The following is a 21,507-nucleotide window of genomic DNA, read 5'->3' as shown; positions in this document are numbered from 1 at the left end:
TAGAAAATAGAAAAAAAAATAAAAAGAAGAAAATAGCGAATGTAAAGCTATTATTATGCCTAAGATACGATAAAATGGAACAGGAATCAAATTTCAAACTTCCTATGAGTATTTCTCGAGGAAACGAAAGTTTATAAGAAGCGGAAAATCGAAAATTAGAGCGTCATAGAGAAGGAATTCGGCTAAACTCTCGCCAGCTCATTGCGGAGTAAGGAATCTCGTTCGTTTGCCCGTTTACAATCAAATTAGACTAAAATTTTTTCCAAATCCGGCAGTGCCCGAGCAACGTTGATTTCAGATGTTTTATCTGGTCCCGATCGAGATTCAGATGATTTGAGCCGAAAATCGTCTGTCAACAAGTAATAAAAAATAGAAAAACACAAAAAGGGGTGCAACACGAGGACTTTCCAGGGGGTAGCCCATCCTAGCACTGCTCTCGCCCAAGCACGCTTAACTTCGGAGTTCTGATGGGATCCGGTGCATTAGTGCTGGTATGATCGTACCCGACATTGAGTGGGATGTTTATTCTTATATCCTTCGAGTACATGTGGAGCGGGCGGCGATGGACAACACGCGGCACTGCTCTCGCCCAATCAGAACAATGAAGTTAACCGTTCTGGCGCGATGGCAGAGCTAGGATGGGTGACCTCCCTGAGCAGTCCTTGTGTCGCGATCGTTTACGTAAATTAAGGCTAAAACAATCGAAATAATTATTTTTAATGAGTTAACCGTCTCTAGAGTAATCTGCATCATACCCTTCAGAACAGAACCGGCTCTCGACAACAAAAATCGCTAAATGTTAGCAGAAAATAGAAAAAAAATAAGAAGAAGAAAATAACGAATGTAAAGCTATTATTATGCCTGGGATATGATAAAATAGAACCAAAATCGAATTTCAAACTTCCTAAGCGGATTTCTCGAGGAAACGGAAGTTCAACAGAAGCGGAAAATTGCAAATTAGAGGGTCTTAGAGAAAGAATTCGGCTAAACTCTCGCTAGCTCATTGCGGAGTAATGAGTCTCGTTCGTTTGCCCGTTTACAATCTAATTAGGCAACAATTTTGTCCAAATTCGGGTGTGGGGGATCGGACGCTAATCATGTTTCTTAATCATCATTGGGACTAATTAATCAATTATAAAACAGGGTCTAAATTTTTTTTAAAATGCGGAACGTAAGGAAATAAAACGTATATACATCTCAGTATAAAAGTACAAGTCCTGTACCACATACATTTATTCAACTAAGGTTTAACAGCTAATATCAAGTGTCCAACCCTATCTCTAATCCAAGTCCGGAGCCTCCACTCTAATCACGATCTTTCCTCATCTCCTCGACCCTGAGCCTGTCCCACCTGTTGTCATGCACACATACAAAACAAAACAACAGCCGGATAACTCCGGTGAGAATAAATCCCTGTATAAACAATGTAAACATGCAATCATATAAAAACATATACAAAAGCATATAACAAATATCATTCACATGCAGCCAATCAACAAACATGTATGATATCAAAACTGTAAATCAACTAGTCGTATCAGACTTGACTCAAACAACGCGTCAACTCAGACTTGACTCATTCCTAATCTAGGGATCCCGGTTTTGAATATTGAGAATTATATCGAATCTCAGTCGATAGGAATGACCCAACCCTAAACGGCATCGATATAATTCCTATATCCAGTGTCTGGGCGAAACAGCCGCAGAATTGACGAATCATTCAAGGATTAAGCGAATCAGCCAATAATTAGACGAATCAGTCAGGGACTAGGCGAATCATCCGATGACTAGGCGAATCAGCCAGTAGCTAGGCAACTCGGCCGATAGCTTGACGAATCAGTCTATGACTAAACAAATCAGTAGTCAAAACATGCAGTGGCTATAAATCAATAGACTACAAACATCAATCTCATTAACTACAAATATCAATGCAGTAAACTAGGTATGTGATTTAGGGAAACTCGAGTCAAACCTCACTCGAGTTGTGCAATCCCAACTCAACATTAATTTATGCCTTTCTTTCTGTCACTCTGACTCTGTCAAAGTCTCGAACTCAAAGCCTGACAATATCAATCTGGCAATAACAATATCGAGGAGTATAATATCAATACATTACTCCAATCAAATCTGTTCTGCTCAATACTCAATCTAATTCACTATCGATGGCATAACGGTACAATATCGGTATACCCAACAATACCATATTAGTCATATATCACTTCCAATATCTCATAATCGATAACAATTCAATTATGATATCAAATCGACTCCAAAACTACTCCGAAAATCATAACAATTTCATATGATATCTGTTCTCCAGTCCGGTTTCGATTATACAATGTCTAATATCGCAAGAACATCATATATGAATCATATCCGATTCCTTCAACAACATAATTTCAAATCATATCAAAACGTAGCAAAACTTACGTCCAGTTGAAGCCTGCGTCGATAGGAACACAGTACTGAAGTCGGATTCAAAATTAGAGAAATCCTCGACTCTTCCTGCTAAATTCTGAAGAAGGAAACTTATATATATATATATATATATATATATATATATATCTCATGCATGTAAAGATATGTGTCCCATTCTCCCTGATTTTCAGTCGGCGCTCGGGCGGTTATAAACTACCGCTCGGGCGGCCGAACACTCTGCCCGGTACTCGGCTTGTTATCCATTGGCGCTCGGGCGGTAATTTTCTACCGCTCGGGCGCCACAGGTTCTGCCCGAATAGTATTCTTATTGAACACTGGCGCTCGGGCGGTCATTTCCTACCGCTCGGGCGCCAACAGTTCTGTCCAAACATTGTACTTTTCATATGTTTTGCCCAATCTGGTCTCGAAATGGCCCGGCTATAATCACCTCAATTCTTAATCAATAATCTTAGATTAACAGAATCAAAATCTCGGGCATTACATTTCTCACCCCCTAAGATTTGATTTCGTCCCCGAAATCACAGGCAATCAAATTAGATATCAGAAAGAAATGTATAGCAGAAGCTGAATCAAAATACTCACATCAGTGAAATAACTCAGGAAATCTCTGTCTCATATCAGACTCGGTTTCCCAAGTAGCTTTATCGATGTCATGACGACTCCACTGAATCTTCACAAGTGGAATAGTCTTCTTTCTGAGCTACTTTTCTTTACGATCAATAATCTGAATCGGTTTTTCGAAATAGCTCAATGTCTCATTCAATTCAACTTCGTCTGGTTGAATCATATGGGAAGTATCTTGCATGTACTTCTGCCATAAAACTACATGAGAGACATCATGTATTCCGGATAATGAAAGCGGTAAAGTGAGTCGATAGGCACGATCTCCTATCTTCTCAAGAATCTCATACGGCCCAATCTATCGTGGAGACAACTCCCCTTTCTTGCCAAATCGGACAATTCATCTGAAAGGTGAAATTTTCAAAAATACTCGGTTTCCAGCCTCAAATACCAACGGTCGTCGTCGGACATTGGCATATTTGGCTTGTCTGTCTTGGGCTGCCTTCATTTTCTTCTGAATCAGCTTCACTTTTTCAGTCATATCTCTGATCATGCCAGGTCGATATCAGGAACCTCAGAGATATCATCCCAATAAAGAGGGGATCAACATTTAATTTCGTACAACGCTTCGAAAGAAGTCATTTCAATACTTGTCTGATAGCTGTGGTTGTACGATAATTCACAAATGACAATAAATCATGTCAACTAGTGCTAAAATCCAGCACTACAGTTCTTGGATATTCTCCAGTATCCGGATAGTTTGCTCCGACTATCCGTCGATCTATAGACGATAGGTGAAGGAGTTTATAATATATTCTGCCAAAAATACAAAATCAACCGAAAATCATCGTGTGATATAGTCAATTTTGGCATTCAATGCAGTCTAATCACTCTTCTGACATAACTCTTGATCGTCTGATCTTATCTGTACATCATCCTGTACACCTAATATATGCATATTCAAGCATTCTATCAATTATAATCATAATCACATCGCATCACAGTCTTAGGAAAATTTCGATATTTTCGTCACCAATCCATAGAAATGTACCCTCATTTCTATTTAAGTATCAATAATCGGTATAACCCATCTCCTGGTTTCTATATTTCTGTCTTTATCTTTAGGTAATTAGACATTCCAATACAAACTCTGTCACATCTACTCTCATCTGTTTCTATCAACATCTTTTCAACTATCAAAATGCATACTGAATAAGTTATTGCACACTGTCTGGCAATATTTATCATTTTAAATTCGGAACATTTGGAACAACAGATTGGTTATTCATATACAAGGCAGTATTACTTACCTGATTCAAACCCAGATTCAAAACAACAGCAAGCTTCAATCAGATTCAAAACATCACTCATCGGTACTGATCTGCTAAACTCATAAACCGCAAATGTTTGACACTGATATCCACCTCGGCCAACTAATTCCGGTTTAAATCTGCTAAATTCAACAGATATAACATCTTCAGATATAACACACCCTGAATATAATCTGTCTCAATCAGGATGCAATCTGTTTCTGATATCAAATCAAGGCTAAAATCAATCTCTCTGATTGGAATCGAATCAGAAGTCTTATCGGGGAAAACATTATTAACTTTCTTATCATTGGTAAATCAGCCAATGATAGACTCAACTTCAGTAAATCAACCGAATACATAAGGAGTCCCTCTGTTCCTTTCTGTAATAATCGAGTTATAGATAGTATGAATTATCAAAGGAATTCTCAATCTAGAATCCTTATCGTACACTATTCATCCCTTGGCCATCTCAGGTCCGATTTTCACCATCTTGTGGAACTAATCTAGGGTAGCTCTGTACTTGGTCAGCATATCAATATCAGTAATGCAGTCTCAAAACCAGACAACACTAGTACAATACAAGCTACCACACGATCTAACTCAATCTCATTCTCATCCTACTATAGTATACGATATTTTACAGAATTCACTGATATAAAAACTCTCCCCAACTAGTCAAGAGATACACTACAGTAGAATAAAGCTTCAACAGGCAATGCATGACTCAATGCAAATCGTTCAGAAATAAACATATGGGAAGCATCCGTATTTATCAATACAAAAGGAGGATAACTACATCAAGAACAGTTACCTGCAACATCATCATCTGGTGCTTCCTGAGCCTGCTCCTCAGTCAAAGCAAATACTCTGGCCTGCTGTCTAGGAGGCTGGCCAACTGTCTGACTTCCTCCTGGCCTCTACTGTGACTGAGATGGTGCTGGCTGAAATGAAGGAACAGCAGCTGATCGTCTACTCCACTGTGCCGCTGATCCAGATGATTCGGCTCTCTGGGATCCTTGAGAACCCTTCTGTGGACACACTCTGGCAAAATGTCCCTGTTGTTTGCAGAAGTGGCAACTACCAAGTACTCCTTGGCATTGCTCAGTGGAATGTCTCCCTCCACAATTTCCGCAGTAAACGCCGGTATAACTCTGTTCGGAACCACTGGAGCTAGCAAAACTGCCGCCAGACTTCTTAAACTGCTTTCCTCTAGCCTTCAGAAAATCTTTCTTTCTACCACTGCTACTGTCACTCTCAAATCGGGGAGGTGGTTGCTGTGGTCTCGATTCTAGGGGAACAGATGCAGCTCCTCTCTGCCTTATCAGGCCCGCTTCAGCGCCCTTTGCTCTATTCATGGCATCACCAAGGTTATTCGGTCGCCCTGTGTTCACCAATGTAAATATATCGGGATTCAAGCCATTGATGAACTGATCAGCAACAGCTTCGTCATTTCCAGCCACATGGGGAGCAAACTTCAATAAGGTAGAGAACTTGGTCACATATTCTTCAATGTTCAGCTGACCCTGTCTCAAATTGGCAAATTCCGCCCCCTTATCTTTTCTGTACGACACTGGGAAAAATCTTTGATAAAACTCAGTTTTAAATACATCCCAAGTAATAGTCGTACCCCGATGCTCCAAGGCCTTCTGCATCGTAATCCACCAGTTCTTTGCAACATCAAGCAACTGGTGCCCAATCAATTAAATTCGGCGCTCATCACTGTACTCCAGTGAATCAAACATCATCTCAATGTTATCTAACCAACTTTCACACTCAACTGATGTCTCAGTACCCTTCAGTGTCGGTGGTTTGAACGACTGAAACCTTTTCAATAATGTCTCCATTGGAGTGGCTGTAACATCCATTGGAGGATTCGATGTGCTACCCTGTTCTGGTATTCTTCGAGGAGGCATATCTGAATATCAAAAGGATTAGTAACCCCAATCCAACAAACCTGTTTCAATTCAGTCCCTCCTCCGATCATCTTACTGCTGATCAAGAATCGGTTCAAATTCGTTCCCAATAATACATATTACACAATCGAATCAGATAAGTCAAGTAACATGTATTATATAAAGCAGTAAAGCATACTAGCAATCACAAGCAAGGAAAGAAAACTCAATCTACCTCGCTCACTAGCTTCTTTCTCAGTCTAAAGGATCTATCGCTCTGATACCACCTGTTGTGGGGGCCCGGACGCTAATCATGTTCTTAATCATCATTGGGACTAATTAATCAATTATAAAATAGGGTCTAAATTTTTTTTAAAATCCGGAACGTAGTGAAATAAAACGTATAGACATCTCAGTATAAAAGTACAAGTCCTGTACCACATACATTTATTCAACTAAGGTTTAACAGCTAATATCAAGTGTCCAACCCTATCTCTAATCCAAGTCCGGAGCCTCCACTCTAATCACGATCTTTCCTCATCTCCTCGACCCTGAGCCTGTCCCACCTGTTGTCATGCACACATACAAAACAAGACAATAGCCGGATAACTCCGGTGAGAATAAATCCCAGTATAAACAATGTAAACATGCAATCATATAAAAACATATACAAAAGCATATAACAAATATCATTCACATGCAGCCAATCAACAAACATGTATGATATCAAAACTGTAAATCAACTAGTCGTATCAGCCATAGAATTGACGAATCAATCAAGGATTAAGCGAATCAGCCAATAATTAGACGAATCAGTCAGGGACTAGGCGAATCATCCGATGACTAGGCGAATCAGCCAGTAGCTAGGCAACTCAGCCGATAGCTAGACGAATCAGTCTATGACTAAACGAATCAGTAGTCAAAACATGCAGTGGCTATAAATCAATAGACTACAAACATCAATCTCATTAACTACAAATATCAATGCAGTAAACTAGGTATGTGATTTAGGGAAACTCGAGTCAAACCTCACTCGAGTTGTGCAATCCCAACTCAACATTAATTTATACCTTTCTTTCTGTCACTCTGACTCTGTCAAAGTCTCGAACTCAAAGCCTGACAATATCAATCTGGCAATAACAATATCGAGGAGTATAATATCAATACATTGCTCCAATCAAATCTGTTCTGCTCAATACTCAATCTAATTCACTATCGATGGCATAACGGTACAATATCGGTATACCCAACAATACAATATTAGTCAGATATCACTTCCAATATCTCATAATCGAATTCAAAATCGGACGGGCGGAACGTTCACAAATCACAAATCTATACGCTAAAAGGCGTAAGGATTTCTTAGAGAAATCCTCGACTCTTCCTGCTAAATTCTGAAGAAGGAAACTTATATATATATATATATATATATATATATATCTCATGCATGTAAAGATATGTGTCCCATTCTCCCTGATTTTCAGTCGGCGCTCGGGCAGTTATAAACTACCGCTCGGGCGCCGAACACTCTGCCCGGTACTCGGCTTGTTATCCATTGGCGCTCGGGCGGTAATTTTCTACCGCTCGGGCGCCACAGGTTCTGCCCGAATAGTATTCTTATTGAACACTGGCGCTCGGGCGGTCATTTCCTACCGCTCGGGCGCCAACAGTTCTGTCCAAATATTGTACTTTTCATATGTTTTGCCCAATCTGGTCACGAAATGGCCCGGCTATAATCACCTCAATTCTTAATCAATAATCTAAGATTAACAGAATCAAAATCTCGGGCATTACACCGGGAGTGCCCGTGCTACGTTGATTTCACATGTTTTATCTGGTCCTGATCGAGATTCAGATGATTTGAGCCGAAATTCGTCTGTCAACAAGTAATCAGAAATACAATAACACGAAAAGGGGTTCAACACGAGGACTTCCTAGGGGGTCACCCATCCTAGTACTGCTCTCGCCGAAGCACGCTTAACTTCGGAGTTCTGATGGGATCCGGTGCATTAGTGCTCGTATGATCGCACCCGACATTGAGTGGGATGTTTATTCTTATATCCCTCGAGTACGTGTGGAGCGGGCGCCGATGGACAACACGTGGCACTGCTCTCGTCCAATCAGAACCATGAAGTTAAGCGTTCTGGCGCGATGACAGAGCTAGGATGGGTGACCTCCCTGGGCATTCTCGTGTCGCGACCGTTTACGTAACTTAGGGCTAAAACAGTCGAAATAATTGTTTTTAATGAGTTAACCATCTCCAGAATAATCTGCGTCGTACTCTTCTGCACAAAACCTGGCTCACGACAACAAAAATCGCTAAATGTTCCCAGAAAATAGAAAAAAAAAAGAAGAAGAAAATAGCGAATGTAAAGCTATTATTATGCCTAGGATACGATAAAATGGAACCGGAATCGAATTTCAGACTTCCTAAACGAATTTCTCGAGGAAACGGAAGCTTAACAGAAGCGGAAAATCGCAAATTTGAGGGTCTTAGAGAAGGAATTCGGCTAAAATCTCGCCAGCTCATTGCAGAGTAATGAGTCTCTTTCGTTTGCCCGTTTACAATCAAATTAGGCTACAATTTTGTCCAAATCCGGTAGTGCCCGAGCTACGTTGATTTCACATGTCTTATCTGGTCCCGATCGAGATTCAGATGATTTGAGCCGAAAATCGTCTGTCAACAAGTAATCAAAAATAGAAAAACACGAAAAGGGCTGCAACACGAGGACTTCCCAGGGGGTCACCATTCCTAGTACTTCTCTCGCCCTAGCACGCTTAACTTCAGAGTTCTGATGGGATCCGATGCATTAGTGCTGGTATGATCGCACCCGACATTGAGTGGGATGTTCATTTTTATATCCCTCGAGTACGTGTGGAGCGGGCGGCGTTGGACAACATGCGGCACTGCTCTCGCCCAATCAGAACCATGAAGTTAAGCGTTCTGGCGCGATGGCAGAGCTAGGATGGGTGACCTCCCTGGGCAGTCCTCGTGTCGCGACCATTTACGTAAATTAAGGCTAAAACAGTAGAAATAATTGTTTTTAATGAGTTAACCGTCTCCAGAGTAATCTGCATCATACCCTTCCGCACGAAAAAAAAAATTGTTAAATGTTCCCAGAAAATAGCAAAAAAATAAGAAGAAGAAATAGCGAATGTAAAGCTATTATTATGCCTACGATACGATAAAATGGAACCGGAATCAAATTTTGAACTTCCTAAGCGGATTTCTCGAGGAAACGGAAGCTTAACAGAAGCTGAAAATCGCAAATTAGAGGGTCTTAGAGAAGGAATTTGGCTAAAATCTCGCCCCCTCGTTGCGGAGTAATAAGTTTCGTTCGTTTTCCCGTTTACAATCAAATTAGGCTACAATTTTGTCTAAATCCGGCAGTGCCCGAGCTACGTTGATTTCACATGTCTTATCTGGTCCCGATCGAGATTCCGATGATTTGAGCCGAAAATCGTCTGTCAACAAGTAATCAAAAATAGAAAAACACGAAAAGGGGTGCAACAGGAGGACTTCCCGGGGGGGTCACCCTTCCTAGTACTTCTCTCGCCCTAGCACGCTTAACTTCGGAGTTCTGATGGGATCCGATGCATTAGTGCTGGTATGATCGCACCCGACATTGAGTGGGATGTTTATATTTATATCCCTCGAGTACGTGTGGAGCGGGCGACGTTGGACAACATGCGGCACTGCTCTCGCCCAATCAGAACCATGAAGTTAAGCGTTCTGGCGCGATGGCAGAGCTAGGATGGGTGACCTCCCTGGGCAGTCCTCGTGTCGCGACCATTTACGTAAATTAAGGCTAAAACAGTCGAAATAATTGTTTTTAATGAGATAACCATCTTCGGAGTAATCAGCGTCATTCCCTTCCGCACAGAACCGGCTCACGACAACAAAAATCGCTAAATGTTCCCATAAAATAGAAAAAAATAAGAAGAATAAAATAACGAATGTAAAGCTATTATTATACTTGGGATACGATAAAATGGAACCGAAATCGAATTTCGAACTTCCTAAGCGGATTTCTCGAGGAAATGGAAGCTTAACAGAAGCGAAAAATCGCAAATTAGAGGGTCTTAGAGAAGGAATTCGGCTAAACTCTCGCCAAATCATTGCAGAGTAATGAATCTCGTTCGTTTGCCCATTTACAACCAAATTAGCCTACAATTTTGTCAAATCCGGCAGTGCCCGAGCTACGTTGATTTCACATGTCTTATCTGGTCACGATCAAGATTCAGATTATTTTAGCCGAAAATCGTCTGTCAACAAGTAATCAAAAATAGAAAAACACGAAAAGGGGTATAACACGAGGACTTCCCAGGGGGTCACCCATCCTAGTACTGCTCTCGCCCAAGCACGCTTAACTTCGGATTTCTGATGGGATCCGGTGCATTAGTGCTGGTATGATCGCACCCGAAATTGAGTGGGATGTTTATTCTTATATTCCTCGAGTACGTGTGGAGCGGGCGGCGATGGACAACACGCGGCACTGCTCTCGCCCAATCAGAACCATGATGTTAAGCGTTCTGGCGCAATGGCAGAGCTAGGTTGGGTGACCTCTTTGGGCAGTCCTCGTGTCGCAACCGTTTACGTAAATTATGGATAAAACAGTCGAAATAATTGTTTTTAATGAGTTAACCGTCTCTGGAGTAATCTGCGTCATACCCTTCCGCACAGAACCGGCTCACGATAACAAAAATCGCTTAATGTTCCCAGAAAATAGAAAAAAATAAGAAGATGAAAATAACAAATGTAAAGCTATTATTATGCTTGGGATACGATAAAATGGAACCGAAATCGAATTTCGAACTTCCTAAGCGGATTTCTCGAGGAAACGAAAGCTTAACAGAAGCGGAAAATCGCAAATTAGAGGGTCTTAGAGAAGGAATTCGGCTAAAATCTCGCCAGCTCATTGCGGAGTAATGAGTTTCGTTCGTTTGCCCGTTTACAATCAAATTAGGCTACAATTTTGTCCAAATCCGGCAGTGCCCGAGCTACGTTGATTTCACATGTCTTACCTGGTCCTGGTCGTGATTCCGATGATTTGAGCCGAAAATCGTCTGTCAACAAGTAATCAAAAATAGAAAAACACTAAAAGGGGTGCAACACGAGGACTTCCCAGGGGGTCACCCATCCTAGTACTTCTCTCGCCCAAGCACTCTTAACTTCGGAGTTGTGGGGTCCCGGACGCTAATCGTTTTCTTAATCATCTTTGGGATTTAATTATCAATTCAGATAATCAGGGTCTAAAAATTTTTCTTTTTAAAATGCAAGTGCGGAGCGTAATGGAATGTAACTAATATACATCTCAGTATATAAGTACAATAATGTACAACAATTATTCAAACTAGTCTAAGCTTCAACTACTAAATTTTAAGTATTAAACCAAATCTACAATAAGTCCGGAATCACCACTCTAAACTCGTCTTCTCTCATCATCTTCTTGACCCCGATCCTGTCACACCTGTTGTCATGCACACATACAAAACAAGACAACAGCCGGATACTCCGGTGAGAATAAATCCCAGTATAAATAATGTATACATGCAGTTAACTGAATTAACATAAAAGCATGAATTATATCTTATCACATGTAGCATAACCAAACAACATGTATCAATACCAGTCTGTAAATAAAACATGAATCGTAATCTACGAAACATAAATCAATACGGATCTGTAAATCAAATTCTAGTCTCAATATCTAAGACTCGACTCATCTCTCATTCTAATCTAGGGATCCTGATCTAATTTAGACTTTGGTATGCTGTATCGAATGTCTACATAGACGTCGATCTACATCTAAGCTCATCGATACACCGCAAGTCTAGAGTCTATGCGGTTCTGTCAAAGACTCGGCGGTTCTGCCCTAGCTAGGCTGATCTGCCCTAGACTCAAACTCTGGCTCTGCTATAATTCAATAGACTAAACATATCAATCTGATAATCTGCAAATATCAATGCAATAAAGTAAAGTATGTGATTTTGGGAAACTCAAGTCAAACCTAACTCGAGTTGTGCAATCCCGAATCAACATTTATTTATACCTTTCTCTTCACGATCTGATGAAGACGAAGTCTTGTATGTCAATCTGTCCATACCCAGTCTGGCAATGACAAGTCACATAAATACCATATCAGTATATAACTCAATTCAAGACCCGTTCTGATCAATACTCAAATCGGTATATAATCTGATCCATATCTGAACAAGGTACAATCTAATTCATATCAATGATATCACGATACAATCGAAATCATTACTGAATCTGATCAATCTCAATCAATACTGAATCTGATCAATATCAATCTACTGATGTTTCGACAGCATAACAATACAGTCTTGATACCCCGTCAATCTCAACATCACAGATATAATACCAGAATACATAATCAGTATCCGTACAATTCAAATTTGAATAATAACACAACTCTGATATAGAATCTCAACTAAATCAACTCTAAAATTCATAATAATTGTATAACCAGTCTATTCTTTAATCTGACTTCAATTATACAATGCCTACTGTAGCAGGAACTTCATATCTGATTCATATTCAATTCTGACAATATCATAAATTCAAATCATGTCTAAACGTAACAAAACTTACGTCCAGTTGTAGCTGTCGTCGCTAGTAACACGATACCGTACTCGGATTCAAAATCAGACAGACGGAATTTGCGTGGCGTTAAATTTTCGCACATCAGGAACTTGGAGCTTCGGTTCCTCTCTTCCTCTTATTTCTGAGAATTTGACGTTGCTTATATATATATATATATACATATACACGTCGCACGGTGATGGCAAGTGGCATCCTTTCGTTTTGCATGCCTCGCGCATATGCGCGCACAAGGTCGCGCATATGCGCCTGGCTTTCTGCCCGGCACCTTGTGGTTTATCCTCTCGCGCATATGCGCGACATTTCTCGCGCATATGCGCGAGATGTTCTGTCTCGCACATTCCCTTACTCGCGCATATGCGCGCCTTCCGCCGCGCATGTGCGCCGAACTCTCTGGACGTTCCGCGCATATGTGCGCATTCAAGCCGCGCATGTGCGCCGATTATATTCTTCACACCTAATGTGATTTCTTCTTTCGGCTCTCCCGATCTGATCCGTTCCGTCTATAATCATCTTTAAATAAATAAATAAATCATTTCAGATTAATCTCAGATTACAGTAACAAAATCTCGGGCCTTACATTTCTCCCCCTCTTAGATCGGAGTTCGTCCTCGAACTCGCAAGTAACCAATTCAGATATATCAGAAGAATGTATACAGAGTTTAAATCAGAAACTCATCTCAATGAATCAATTCTGAAATCTCAATCTCATATCAGATTCTGTCTTTCAAATAATCTCTTTGCTATTTTGAAAATCTTACTGTGTTTTCAACAACAGAATAATTTTCATTTTCTTCTGAATCAGTTCCATTTTTCTTGCTCTATCTCAGACTGTATCAGATCTTATCTCAGATATCTTTGAGTCATTATCCTTATACGCAGGAAATCTGCAGTTCTCATTGGACCAGAATGCACAAAGTAATAATGTTTCGTTTTCACTAGTGCTAACATCCAGCACTACGGCTCTATAAATAACTTCCCATATCTGGATAGTATAGAAAAGAGTTCGTGGTATATTCTGCCACAAGCACAAAATCAAGCAAAATCACAATCTGATATACTCTACTTCGGCATTCTAGTTATTCTGACCACTTTTCTGACATCGATCTGTGTCATTTGGTCATGTTTGTATGTTATCTGGTACAAACTAATAGATATAGATTGAACAATCTGTCAATCACAATCACATTACATCACAATCTGGAAAGTATTGCAGTGATCTCATTACGGAATTCATCGAAGTATACTCCCCATGTCTAGTCAGAAATATACAAATTCTGTAATAAATCTTTTGATTTCTATCTTTCTGTCTTCATTTATTGGCAATTCAGACATTTTAGTACAAGTTCTACCAACATTTCAGTACCAATTCTGTCACAACTGATTTAATCTGTCTATATAAAAACTATCTGTTCGAATTATCATATACTTTCTGTTACCTGAACGACTACTGAATCCATTTCTGTGCGCTTCTGACCCAATCTGTCATTTCCAATTCGAACTATTTGGTATAAACAATCAGTTAATAATATAAATTAAAGAAAAATACCTACCTGGTATTCGGTTCTGATTATCGATATCAAATTCTGTTGTACAATTCTGAAACATTTGACATTACAAGATAATCATTTTCATACAGTAAAAATCACATATCTGTCACCCTGATCGATGCTCTGCTCTGATTATCGAAATTAAGTTCTGGACATTCTGATTATATTTCTGAACTGCTGTAATTCTTGAATTCAGTTCTGATTCGGTTTGAATAATCTATATCAAACACTGACTCAGAATAACCGTACTATCAAATCAGATTCGGAATATCAATAATCTATACTGATCTAGAAGCTAACAATTCTCAAGCAGTTCAAAACATACTCAGATAATACAATCTGCCCACTCTGACAAAATAAATTCTCTGATATTTCTGATATCGGTATCGTTCTCAGTCACTGATCACAATTTTAACTGTGTCAAGAACAATCGGTATACTAACTTCAGATATCGCACACTCTGAATACAATCTGTTTCAAGCAGAATTCATATCTGAAAAATTTCTGTATACAATAATCACATTTCTCAGAATATCCCATTCAATCTTCAGTTATTCGATTCAATCAATCAGATGCTGCGAATATATCAAAATATCATAGATACAACGAGCATGAAATCATCAGAATATCTCTGAACATACTGAAATATGCCAAAGAGAAACAATAAATCAGATGTAACTCCTTGTCGGTACTCTTCTACTGATCTTTTAATTCTTTCAATTCATTCAGTGTCATTCTGGACATTCAATATCATTCTGTACTGAATTCTAAAACAATAAACATTATCTGGTCTCAATTCAATTCTGAAATCTATCTTTCTGATATAAAGCAAATCTGAAATCTTATCTGGGCAAACATCAGCTAACTCGTACATCATTGGCAAATCTGCCAATGCTAGACTCGATTTCAGTATGTCTACTGAATACATAAGGATGCCATCTGCTCCTTTCTGCAACAATCGAGTCCCTAGACAACATAAATATCAAAGGAATTCTGAATCTAGAATCCTTACCGTGAAATCTCTACTCATCAGCCATATCTGGTCTGAATCTTATACTCTCCTGAAAGGAATCTATAATAGTTCTGTACTTGTTCAGCATATTAATGTCAATCATGAAATCAAATCAGAAAACACAAGTACATCATAATTTAACTCGATCTCATTCTCATCTTACTGTAGTATACAATATATCACAGAAATCTCTGATATCAATTTTTCTTTCCCAGAAGGTACAAAAATTAATACTACCGCAATACAGACCCAACAGGTACCGTATATATCAATGCAACTAAGTCAGAGACAATTGTAAGAAATGCATTAATATATATCAATACATATGCAATATAATCATAAAAGAACAGTACTTGCCACTATATCATCAAGTGCCTCTTGGGTCTGTTCCTCGGTCACTACCACCAGATGGTCTAGCTCTCTGAAATCTGCGGGAATCTCTCTGGGGACAAACTCTAGCAAAGTGTCCCGGCTGTCGGCAGATACGACAACTACCAGTCACTCCCTAGCATTGCCCTGTGGAATGTCTCCCTCCGCAAATCTTGCAATACACTCCAGTATAACTTGAGCTGGAACCACTGGAGCTAGTTGAACCGCTCAGTCCGCTCCTTAACTTCTTGAATGGTTTCTTTCGAGCTTTCAGCAAATCTTGCTTTCCACTCGTGCTGCCGCGATCAAATCGGAGAGGGGATTGCTGTGTCTGGGGTTGCATCGCACACACCCTTTTTAGTTGTCTAATCAGACTCGCCTCCGCTCTCTTCGCTTTACTCAATGCATCAGAAAAATGATAAGGTCGCTGCATATTCATCAATGCAACTATCTCCGAGTTCAATCCTCTAATGAACTGATCCGCTACAGCTTCATCATTTCCAATTACATTAGGAGCAAAACGCAGTAGAGTAGAGAATTTAGCAACATATTCTTCAATATTCAGTTGACCTTGTCTCAAGTTCTCAAACTCTGCTTTCTTGTCCTCTCGGTACGAAACTGAGAAAAATCTTCGATAAAATTCAGTTCTGAATATTTCCCACGAAATCACTGTACCTCTCTGTTCTAGCATTCTTTTACTTGTAATCCACCAACTCCTGGCAGTCTCTCGTAACTAGTGGAATATCAGTTTAATTCTCTGCTCATCTGAATTATTAAGTAAATCAAACAGTATTTCTATGTCATCAAACCAGTTCTCACAATCTTCAGACGTCTCGGTACCACTCAAGTTCGGCGGCTGAAATACCTGAAATTCTTTCAACTGTATTTCCATATGAGTTTCTGATACATCTATCTGTTCAGTCGAAGTACTACCCCTTTTTGGAATTCTCCGTGGAGGTATATCTGCTTATCAAAACATTAGTACTCAAATACTACAAATCTGTTCCAAATCTTTCTCTGATCATCTTACTGCTGATCATGAATCAGATCTGATTCATACTCAATAATACATAATACCAACTCAAATCAGATAATCAGGTAACCATGTATTTCGAAGCAGTAAAGCATAATGTCATGCTAGCATACGCAATGTCGTTCAACATTAAAATAATTCTCACGCTAGCAATCACATGCAAGGAAAGAAAACTCAATCTATCTACCCCGCTCATTCTCTTCTATCTCAGTCTAAAGGATCTATCGCTCTGATACCACCTGTTGTGGGGTCCCGGACGCTAATCGTTTGTCTTAATCATCTTTGGAAGTTAATTATCAATTCAGATAATCAGGGTCTAAAATTTTTTCTTTTTAAAATGCAAGTGCGGAGCGTAATGGAATGTAACTAATATACATCTCATTATATAAGTACAATAATGTACAATAATTATTCAAACTAGTCTAAGGTTCAACTACTAAATTTTAAGTATTAAACCAAATCTACAATAAGTCCGGAATCACCACTCTAAACTCGTCTTCTCTCATCATCTTCTTGACCCCGATCCTGTCCCACCTGTTGTCATGCACACATACAAAACAAGACAACAGTCGGATACTCCGCTGAGAATAAATCCCAGTATAAATAATGTATACATGCAGTTAACTGAATTAACATAAAAGCATGAATTATATCTTATCACATGTAGCATAATCAAACAACATGTATCAATAACAGTCTGTAAATAAAACATGAATCGTAATCTACGAAACATAAATCAATACGGATCTGTAAATCAAATTCTAGTCTCAATATCTAAGACTCGACTCATCTCTCATTCTAATCTAGGGATCCTGATCTAATTTAGACTTTGGTATGCTGTATCGAATGTCTACAATAGACGTCGATCTACATCTAAGCTCATCGATACACCGTAAGTCTAGAGTCTACGCGGTTCTTTCAAAGACTCGGCGGTTCTGCCCTAGCTAGGCTGATCTGCCCTAGACTCAAACTCTGGCTATGCTATAATTCAATAGACTAAACATATCAATCTGATAATCTGCAAATATCAATGCAATAAAGTAAAGTATGTGATTTTGGGAAACTCAAGTCAAACCTAACTCGAGTTGTGCAATCCCGAATCAACATTTATTTATACCTTTCTCTTCACGATCTGATGAAGACGAAGTCTTGTATGTCAATCTGTCCATACCCAGTCTAGCAATGACAAGTCACATAAATACCATATCAGTATATAACTCAATTCAAGACCCGTTCTGATCAATACTCAAATCGGTATATAATCTGATTCATATCTGAACAAGGTACAATCTAATTCATATCAATGATATCACGATACAATCGAAATCATTACTGAATCTGATCAATCTCAATCAATACTGAATCTGATCAATATCAATCTACTGATGTTTCGACAGCATAACAATACAGTCTTGATACCCCGTCAATCTCAACATCACAGATATAATACCAGAATACATAATCAGTATCCGTACAATTCAAAATTTGAATATAACACAACTCTGATATAGAATCTCAACTAAATCAACTCTGAAAATTCATAATAATTGTATAACCAGTCTATTCTTTAATCTGACTTCAATTATACAATGCCTACTGTAGCAGGAACATCATATCTGATTCATATTCAATTCTGACAATATCATAAATTCAAATCATGTCTAAACGTAACAAAACTTACGTCTAGTTGTAGCTGTCGTCGCTATTAACACGATACCGTACTCGGATTCAAAATCAGACAGACGGAATTTGCGTGGCGTTCAATTTTCGCACATCAGGAACTTGGAGCTTCGGTTCCTCTCTTCTTCTTATTTCTGAGAATTTGACTTTGCTTATATATATATATATATACATATACACGTCGCACGGTGATGGCAAGTGGCATCCTTTCGTTTTGCATGCCTCGCGCATATGCGCGCACAAGGTCGCGCATATGCGCCTGGCTTTCTGCCCGGCACCTTGTGGTTTATCCTCTAGCGCATATGCGCGACATTTCTCGCGCATATGCGCGAGATGTTCTGTCTCGCACAGTCCCTTACTCGCGCATATGCGCGCCCTCCGCCGCGCATGTGCGCCGAACTCTCTGGACGTTCCGCGCATATGCGCGCATTCAAGCCGCGCATGTGCGCCGATTATATTCTTCACACCTAATGTGATTCTTTCTTTCGGCTCTCCCGATCTGATCCGTTCCGTATATAATCATCTTTAAATAAATAAATAATCATTTCAGATTAATCTCAGATTACAGTAACAAAATCTCGGGCCTTACAGGAGTTCTGATGGGATCCAATGCATTAGTGCTGGTATGATCGCACCCGACATTGAGTGGGATGTTTATTTTTATATCCCTCGAGTACGTGTGGAGGCGGGCGGCGATGGACAACACGCGGCACTGCTCTCGCCCAATCAGAACCATGAAGTTAAGCGTTCTAGCGCGATGGCAGAAGGTAGGATGGGTGACCTCCCTGGGAAGACCTCGTGTCGCGATCGTTTACGTAAATTATGGACAAAACAGTCGAAATAATTGTTTTTAATGAGTTAACCGTCTCAAGAGTAATCTGCATCATACCCTTCCGCACAGAACCAGCTCACGACAAAAAAAATCGCTAAATGTTCCCAGAAAATAGAAAAAAAATAAGAAGAAGAAATAGCGAATGTAAAGATATTATTATGCCTGGGATACGATAAAATGGAACCGGAATCGAATTTCAAACTTCCTAAGCGGATTTCTACAGGAAATGGAAGCTTAACAGAAGCGGAAAAATCGCAAATTAGAGGGTCTTAGAGAAGAAATTCGGCTAAAATCTCGCCACCTCATTGCGGAGTAATGAGTCTCGTTCGTTTGCCCGTTTACAATCAAATTAGCCTACAATTTTGTCCAATCCGGCAGTACCCGAGCTACGTTGATTTCACATGGTTTATATGGTCCCGATCGAGATTCAGATGATTTGAGCCGAAAATCGTCTGTCAACAAGTAATCAAAAATAGAAAAACACGAAAGGGGTGTAACACGAGGACTTCCCAGGGGACCCCATCCTAGTACTGCTCTCGCCCAAGCACGATTAACTTCAGAGTTCTGATGGGATCTGGTGCATAAGTGCTGGTATGATCGCACCCGACATTGAATGGGATGTTTATTCTTATACCCCTCGAGTATGTGTGGAGTGGGCGGCGATGGACAAGACGCGGCACTGCTCTCGCCCAATCAGAACCATGAAGTTAAGCGTTCTGGAGCAATGACATGGGTGACCTCCCTGGGCATTCCTCGTGTCGCGACCGTTTTCGTAAATTATGGGTAAAACAGTCTAAATAATTGTTTTTAATGAGTTAACCTTCTCCGGAGTAATCTGCGTCATACACTTCCGCACAGAACCGGCTCACGACAACAAAAATTGCTAAATGTTTCCAGAAAATAGAAAAAAAAATAAGAAAAAAAAATAGCGAATGTAAAGCTATTATTATGCCTGGGATACGATAAAATGGAACCGGAATCGAATTTCGAACTTTCTAAGCTGATTTCTCGAGGATACGGAAGCTTAACAGAAGCGGAAAATCGCAAATTAGAGGGTCTTAGAGAAGGAATTCGGCTAAATTGTCACCAGATCATTGCAGGGTAATGAGACTCGTTCATTTGCCCGTTTACAATCAAATTAGGCTACAATTTTGTCCTAATCCGGCAGTGCCCGGGGTAACGTTGATTTCACATGTCTTATCTGGTCCCGATCGAGATTCAGATGATTTGAGCCAAAAATCTTCTGTCACAAGTAATCAAAAATAGAAAAAACACGAAAAGGCGTGCAACACGAGGACTTCCAAGGGGGTCACCTATCCTAGGTATTGCTCTCGCCCAAGCACGCTTAACTTTGTATTTCTGATGGGATCCGTGAATTAGTGCTCTTTGATCGCACTCGATATTGAGTGGGATGTTTATTTATGTATCCCTCGAGTACGTGTGGAGCGGGCGGCGATGCACAACACGCGGCACTGCTCTCGTCCCATCAGAACCATGAAGTTAAGCGTTCTGCCGATGGAAGAGCTAGGATGGGGTAGGACTATCCTGGGCTAAGTCCCTTGTGTCTGCGACCATTTACATAAACTATATATTAACAGTCAAAATAATGTTTTTAATCGGAGTTAACCCAGACTCTGGAGTAATCGACGTTCTTACCCTTTCGCACAGAACTGGCTCACGACAACAAAATCGCCTAAATGTTTCCAAAAATATAAAAAATAATAAGAAAAAAGTAGCGAATGCTAAGCTATTATTATAACTGGGATCCGATAAATGGAACCGAATCGAATTTTGAACTTCTAAGCAGATTTCTCGAGGAAATGGAAGCTTAACAGAAGCGGAAAATCGCAAATTAGAGGGTCTTAGAGAAGGAATTCGGCTAAAATCTCACCACCTCATTGCGGAGTAATGTGTCTCGTTCGTTTGCCCGTTTACAATCAAATTAGCCTACAATTTTGTCCAAATCCGGCAGTGCCCGAGCTACGTTGATTTCATATGTCTTATCTGGTCCCGATCGAGATTCAGATGATTTGAGCCGAAAATCGTCTGTCAACAAGTATCAAAAATAGAAATACACGAAAAGACGTGCAACACGAGGACTTCCCAGGGGTTCACCCATCCTAGTACATCTCTCGCCCAAGCACGCTTAACTTCGGAGTTCTGATGGGATCCGGTGAATTAGTGCTAGTATGATCGCCCCC

The 21,507-nt window shown here is 39.9% G+C and overlaps 7 non-coding genes across 7 annotated transcripts; all 7 read right to left on the bottom strand.

The window, feature by feature from the left end:
* Positions 1-386: 386 nt before the first annotated feature.
* Positions 387-505, bottom strand: LOC142517492 (5S ribosomal RNA). Its single transcript, XR_012813236.1, has one exon. It is a non-coding gene; the product is annotated as a 5S ribosomal RNA (ribosomal RNA).
* A 7,613-nt stretch (positions 506-8,118) lies between these two features.
* Positions 8,119-8,237, bottom strand: LOC142514543 (5S ribosomal RNA). The gene has a single exon (XR_012810432.1). It is a non-coding gene; the product is annotated as a 5S ribosomal RNA (ribosomal RNA).
* A 682-nt stretch (positions 8,238-8,919) lies between these two features.
* Positions 8,920-9,038, bottom strand: LOC142506700 (5S ribosomal RNA). Its single transcript, XR_012804982.1, has one exon. It is a non-coding gene; the product is annotated as a 5S ribosomal RNA (ribosomal RNA).
* A 669-nt stretch (positions 9,039-9,707) lies between these two features.
* Positions 9,708-9,827, bottom strand: LOC142507166 (5S ribosomal RNA). The gene has a single exon (XR_012805428.1). It is a non-coding gene; the product is annotated as a 5S ribosomal RNA (ribosomal RNA).
* A 681-nt stretch (positions 9,828-10,508) lies between these two features.
* LOC142514755 (5S ribosomal RNA) lies at positions 10,509-10,627 on the bottom strand. The gene has a single exon (XR_012810633.1). It is a non-coding gene; the product is annotated as a 5S ribosomal RNA (ribosomal RNA).
* A 9,167-nt stretch (positions 10,628-19,794) lies between these two features.
* Positions 19,795-19,911, bottom strand: LOC142508067 (5S ribosomal RNA). Its single transcript, XR_012806299.1, has one exon. It is a non-coding gene; the product is annotated as a 5S ribosomal RNA (ribosomal RNA).
* Positions 19,912-21,388: 1,477 nt separating this feature from the next.
* LOC142507969 (5S ribosomal RNA) lies at positions 21,389-21,507 on the bottom strand. The gene has a single exon (XR_012806204.1). It is a non-coding gene; the product is annotated as a 5S ribosomal RNA (ribosomal RNA).

The sequence above is a fragment of the Primulina tabacum genome, chromosome 10, assembly GCF_025594145.1.
Source record: "Primulina tabacum isolate GXHZ01 chromosome 10, ASM2559414v2, whole genome shotgun sequence".
Taxonomy (NCBI): Eukaryota; Viridiplantae; Streptophyta; class Magnoliopsida; order Lamiales; family Gesneriaceae; genus Primulina; species Primulina tabacum.
This window is presented reverse-complemented; position numbering and strand designations above follow the sequence as displayed.